Source organism: Erithacus rubecula (genome assembly GCF_903797595.1).
Source record: "Erithacus rubecula genome assembly, chromosome: 8".
Taxonomy (NCBI): domain Eukaryota; kingdom Metazoa; phylum Chordata; class Aves; order Passeriformes; family Muscicapidae; genus Erithacus; species Erithacus rubecula.
In genome coordinates, this window is record NC_136659.1 from 34,305,621 (window position 1) to 34,312,039 (window position 6,419).

General features: G+C 43.8%; 1 long non-coding RNA gene across 1 annotated transcript; it reads left to right on the forward strand.

Annotated features, from left to right (window-relative positions):
- The first annotated feature begins 323 nt into the window (after positions 1-323).
- On the forward strand, positions 324-5,740 carry LOC306804607. Its single transcript, XR_013774950.1, has 2 exons — positions 324-565; positions 5,593-5,740. It is a non-coding gene; the product is annotated as an uncharacterized lncRNA (long non-coding RNA).
- Positions 5,741-6,419: the final 679 nt, after the last annotated feature.

A 6,419-nucleotide genomic window follows, 5' to 3' on the forward strand; every position in this document is an offset into this window, starting at 1 on the left:
GATAATGGGAAATCCCACTGGCCTGGGACAGCTCTGGCATTCATCTCTCTTGAGCTTCTTGTGGATTTGGATGGTACCTAAGACAGACACCTGATCCCATGACTTTTGCAATTCTAGTTATCCCTCCTGGTGCCATGTGAGGGTCTCCCCTGCATTCCTGTGTGGGACAGGTTGTCCCTTGCTTTTTTATTCTTGTGTGAAAGGAAAACTCAAGAGTTACTTATGGTATCAAATTATTTATTGTTTAGATAAAAAAAAAAAAAAAACCAACACAAAATCCACCGAAAAACTGCAACATCAAACTGTTCCCTGAAGGAAGAGGAAGCAGCACTTGGAGAAGTGGGCCTAAGAAGAGCAGTAAGAGCTTTTAGGTGTCTTGAAGTCTGACTCTTGTGAAGATAAGAGGAACTAAACGACACAGCAAAATTTTTATTTCCCTACAGGCACGGAAAGTCTTTGTACTTGAGCAGAGCAACTTAGCAAGCAACAGGTGAAAGGCAGTGATGAGCATCTGCCCAGTTCTGGGGACCAGCAGACTGTGAGGGTGCTGGTGTTCCCCAGGAAGGTGAGACAAAGGGGGTGCAGGCATGGCCAGGGCACACTGGGGTTTGCTCAGCTCATGCTCTGTGCTTGTGTAAAGGACAGAGGGTCCCAGGGAGATCCCCACTGCCTCCCCAGCTCCCCCTCTCACACAGCTGCAGCCCTGATTCATCTCTGTTCCCAGGCTCTCCTCAGTGAGAGTGCAGCAGGCACCTGGTGTGCTAAATAATCCTCCAGCAGCAGGCTCTGGGCTCATTAACCCTTCCCTCACCAGGGCAGGGTGTTGTGCAGAGCACATGCCTGGCAGGGGGACAGGATCCCACAGGGAAGCAGGGAGCACCTGGTTTTTATTGAAGTGGTGTACTGGAGGAGCAGATCTGATGTACAGGGCAGCCTGTTTCAGAGCAGTGAAAAGAAGGGGGAAAAGGCAGCCTGAAGTGTGTGTGGGTCTTCTCAAAACACCTGCAAGTAATATTGGAGAGGACAGATGTGAGATGGAGATGTGAAAGGGTGAAAGTGGCTTGATCCCCACCTCAGCTGTAGGAAGGCAGGGAGCAGCATCAGGGGAGTGTTTGAGGGAGGTCAGGTTGAGCAGCAGGAGGCTGAGAGCTCCCTTTGAATCTCTGGAATCTGAGGGTTTAGCTGTCAGCCAGTGCAGCACAGCAAAATGTTGGGATGGGGAGCAGCTGCCCCAGGAGATGAGGAGCCCCATTTGCTGTGCACATCGTGGTTGGACATCAGGAGAGATTTCTGCACTCAAAAGCTCACTGGGAATTGGAAGGGGCTGCCCAGAGAGCTGGTGAAGCCCCTGGAGGTGCTCCAGAAACCTCAGTGCTCTGGATTAGTTGTCAGGATGGTGTTTGGTCAAAGGTTGGACTCAATGATCTTGGAGGTCTTTCCCAACCTAAAGGATTCTGTGATTATTTAATCCCTGCAATTGTTTTCTCCATCACAAGCTTTCCACTGGTTTAAGAGGCTACTGCCCTTTTAGGCCCTCATTTCAAGAAGGATATGCTTTGTACCACTAAAAGAGGTACAAGGGAAAGGAGAATTGTCAATGACTCTCTTTAGGGCCTTTCTCTGTCTCTTCATGCTCTGGGAATTGAGGGAATGGGAGCAATGCAAGCACATCTACCTGTGACCCCACACTTGTGCAGCAGGCTGTGCACTGATCCTGGGGAGCCTCCTTCATGCTCCTGATGATTTATAGTGGAATTGCAAGCAGAAAATGCAGCTGAAAAAAAAAAGTCTGCTCTAATAAAATGAAGTCAATGCTATGTCTAAGGGGATGGGCTTGGGGTCTGCAATGGCACATTAAAAAAAAAAAACAAAAAAAAAAAACCAGAAAAAAAAGTTCTGCATGCTGAGAAAACAGACATCTGGGACCGAAATCTGACTTTGCTCTTGAGCTGATGAATAATTCAAAAGGCCAAACTGATATTCAAGTAGTAAAGTGTGGGTGTAGAACCTCTCACTTCCCAGTGCACCTACTGTGGGTAAGCCATTGCTCTGCATGACCAGTGCAATTCCAGGGACACAAAGTGCTGGGAGAAATGCAGGAAATCTGCTTAAATACACCCCAGAAATGATGATTTGCAGGAAGGTTATTTAAATCTTAAGAGAATTTGGCAGAGTGTCTACTGCTGCTATCCCCTTCTTTCCTTGGTCCCAGCTCTCTGCCATGTTGAAGTGAGCAGGAGAGGTGGCCCTGTCAAGCTTTCAAAAGGCAGAATACTGAAAAGGTCAGAGTAGTAAACTATGACAGAGCATGTAAGTCATTATCATTCTAATATTGCCTCTGTGATGAGAAGGAGAGCAGAGCAAATTATTGTGAAATATGTTGTAAAACTTGGGAAAACGTAGTTCTGTTGCAGCCCAAGTTCTTTAATGACAAGTGGATTCTGTGTGTGTCTTTACAAATGTGCTCTGTAGCTTGATGGAGGCTGAAAGAAAAAGATTTGTGGCAATTTCCATGGTAACTCTTCACTTTTCCCCCCAGCCATAAGGAAAACTCACATTGCTGCAAGGTTGGGAGAAACTGAAGCAAATTAAAGAGCTTGGGGATTTTGTTTGATTTTTTTGTTTGTTTGTTTTGTCTGTTGTTTGCTTTTATTTAGAGTCTGTCAAAACTTTGGCATTAATTCCTGACACTGGAGTAACAGAATTGAGAGGTATTTTTACTGTATCTTGGTCCATGTAACTGGACCAGTTGCAAGAGATGCCTCTTTTGCAAAAAATTTGGGTGACTGGTAACTTACAAGCCCTCATAGATTCATGAAGACAAAACAATCAAAAATGATGATGCACCAGTTGGTGGAAGAGCTTATAGCAAAATAAAAAAAGAGACTGAAGAAACACCTGTGGAGGTAAATCCCACTTAATTGTGAGTGTTCATTTGTGGGTGACTGCTGTGCTGAAATAAATCCCTCAGACCAGCTCTCCATCCCTGAAGGGGGACACCAAGAAGGGAACTGATGAGAGCAGAAGAGGAAATATACTCAAGTTGTGCCAAGGGAGGTTTAGGTGGAGAAAATTAGGAGGAAATTAGGGAAAATTTCTTTACTGTCAAGGTGGTCAAACATTGGAACAGGCTGCCCAGGGCAGTGGTCCCCATCCCTGGAGAGGTTTAAAAGCTGTGTGGAAGTGGCCTCTGGGGACATGGGTTAGTGATGACAGTGCTGGAGAATGGAAGGACTCAATGATCTTGAAGATCTTTTCTAACTTAAGCAATTCTGTGATTCTTTGTTTCTGTCTTATTCTGACAACCTGCAGCCTTTTATGCACTCAGAGATTTAAATAAAGTCGATTATGGGTTGATTTCTGCAAACTGGAAAACTCCACTTGACTGGGTTTACAAGCTGGCTTTTGTCAGTTTGGCTTTCTTTGATATCTGAGATTGCAAATGAAAATACAAAATTAAATAAAAGTTGTAGCAAATGTCCTATTTGTCATTTATACCAAGGAAGATGAACTGAACACATTCAGGGCTTTGATCTTCAGGTGGGAGAAGCCACAGTCAGAAAGTGCTGATGGCATTTCAAAGCTGAGATGTGATCACAGGAAACCACCTGTGATATATTCTGGCTCAGGTAATTCAGAGAGACAGAGGGAAACAAACTGTTTGCTCATCTTGTTCTGGCCCTGGACACTTGCAGGGATCCAGGGGCAACCACAGCTTCTCTGATTCAAGGCCTGCCCACCCACACAAGGCAAAATTTATTCCTAAAATCCAATCTAAACATGCTCTCTTTCAGTTCTTCCCTGCCCTATCACTCCAGCCCCTTGTAAACAGTCTCCATCTTTTTTTTAGGTTCCCTTCAGGCACTGCAAGGCTGAAATCAGAGCACCCCAAAGCATTTTCTTGTATAGACATGTGGCAGTGGCTGTCCTGAGTTGGGCTAAATGTCCCTGGTGGGTTGGACAGTGTCCATGAAATCAGGACAAGGGACACCTCCTTGAATTTCTTAGAAACACTTTTCTGGAAAGCAGTGAATCAAGATGGCTTTTGTTGGGAACATCTGGGATTTGGTTTCAGGCTCAGCTGTAGTGAATGTGAGGAAAAGTGTGTCTTCACGGTTAATTTTTAGCTTATGTGACAACATTTAACAGGGCTGTTGAAATGTTTAAAAGATGGCACATACATAAGTGTTTGTGGCTCCTCAGTTGGTGAACAATCTGCCCTGACCACAGCATGAACTTGATTTATGTGACAGGGCTGAAGTGCCACAGGACACCAGAAAACTCTTGATCTCAAGGATTTCAGGTTTTGGCAGAGTTTGCACAGGGAACAAAAAATGTGTGCAAGTCTGTGAGCTCCTTGGCTTTTGCAGATGGGGATTCTGAGAAACCAGTTCTCACCCCACACCTCACATTGGCAGCTGAATTCCTCCAAAAAGTCTTTATTCAAAGGACATGAAGCACAAGACTTGTCTCATAACCAGCTCATGGCCTTCAGAGGGAAATATTGAACTGCAGAATCTGCCATAGCAGGCAGCTACTTCCCCTCAGATGAATTTGACTAAAAGAGTTCTGACTATTTCAAAACATCAGGCTGGAGGTGTATTAAATACCCAGTGGGAAGTGTGTGGTGCTGCAGGGGTTAACTGGAGCATCAGGAGTTTTCTGAGAAAGCAGTGGGGGGAAGAAATCTGGACTCAGATTCCAGATCCTGGTTCCAGTTAAGCTTCACAGGGTGAGCTTGACTCTTCTCTTTAAAAGGCAAAAACAATACAGTGCCCCCATTATTCTTTTATTTTGCAAAATGTCAAGCTGCATGTGATCCATTTAATTTCTACAAGTGTTCCAAAATGGGAGAGCTGTCTATGTTCCTTTAATTGAGCAATACCCTGCACAGCAACTATAGTTTCAAGCATTCCTGGAAAAGCTACAATAGGCCTAATGCTTCAGTTAGTCTGTAAACTCATTTTTGGAGTTAAAACTCTATTTAACCTGTAGTTAACTCTCCTCATCTATTTTCCTTCAATCTGACTTGCAAAAATGATGCCTTTTTTTTTTTTTTTTTTTTTTTTCTTAAAGTTGTCTACAACATCTTCCTCTGATGATGGATCTGTGCTGTGCACTCACCTCACAGAGCTGAGAAAAGGTCACTGGCAGTTCACTCCTTAAAATCTGAAAGAGTGAGTTGCTCTGTAGTACTAAAGTTACATATAGAAGCTGTGAGACATAAAAACAATATTGTGCCAGCTTGTCAGGAATCCACTGAGCAGTTGCCCCTCAGGTTCCTCATGGATGTATATGTGCATTTTCCAAACTGTAGAAGGTCTGAAAGGTAACTAAAACAACCAAAGCAATTTATTCACTGAACAGAGGACATGGCTAAAGGAGTGAAAATCCTGTGGGGATTTTTTTCCCCCCCACACACCTTTTTCATCTATTTTTTCCCTCCCTGGCAAGAATGTGGTTTGTCATCTTGTGGGCCTACCTATAACAGTGCAAAGGTGAAATGCCTGAATATTAAGCCATAATCCATCATTGTACACACACTAATTACTTTCTGTCCTCCCCTCCTCTTGTCACCGTGGTCCAAAGCAGGTTTTGGAGGCTGAGTACATTCATCTGAGATGTTCAGCTGCCATGCTCCACTGCATCCCTGTATGATCTGCCTGGGCTCAGGCCCCCAGAGGAAATTTGTGCATGCATACTGTATGTGAACTTTAGATAAATAAATAAACAGGAGAAACAGCTTCCAGATAATTGAAAGCGAGTGAAGGAGGGAGCAAAAAGAAAACAATTTCTCAGGGGAGAAGCAGGCTGAGGTGGCAGGTATGATTAAAATCCATATGATTTATGAGTAGGTGCATTACTAACATGACAAACCCTTGGTGTTTGTTTGTTTTGTTGCATTTGACAATAAAGTTTCTTTTTTTCACCCACTTTTTTTTTTTTTTTTTTCATTCTTTTTCCCCCTCTCTTCCTCTTTCTCCCTCTTTTTTCTGTAATTTTTTTTTTTTTTCCCTCCATGTCTCCTTGCTGCAGGTTTTGCTCAGGACTTAGCCACTCAGGAATTCCTGGTGCCTGACTGAGCAGTAATTTAGCAAGCTCTCTTGTGCTCTTTTCCTGTCAGCATTAACATGTCAATTCATTTTAATAGTCTGGGCATGCGTAGTGGGGGATGCATTTTCTCAGTAGGTATCCCCTGAGCCCACCCCGTGGTGCAGAAATGTGTTATAGCTTGTCTCAGGCCACAGAGACTTCAGCAGGTTTATTTTCATTATGGCCAGGCGTATTTGTGAAGACAAAGCATGAACAAGAGGAAAGAATACACAAAAAAAATGAGACTTTAAAATATTAAAGGGGGTTCTATGTGTCTGGTTGGTAATTTATGACCTGTGCACAGAAGTGGTTAGGAAGGATTTCCT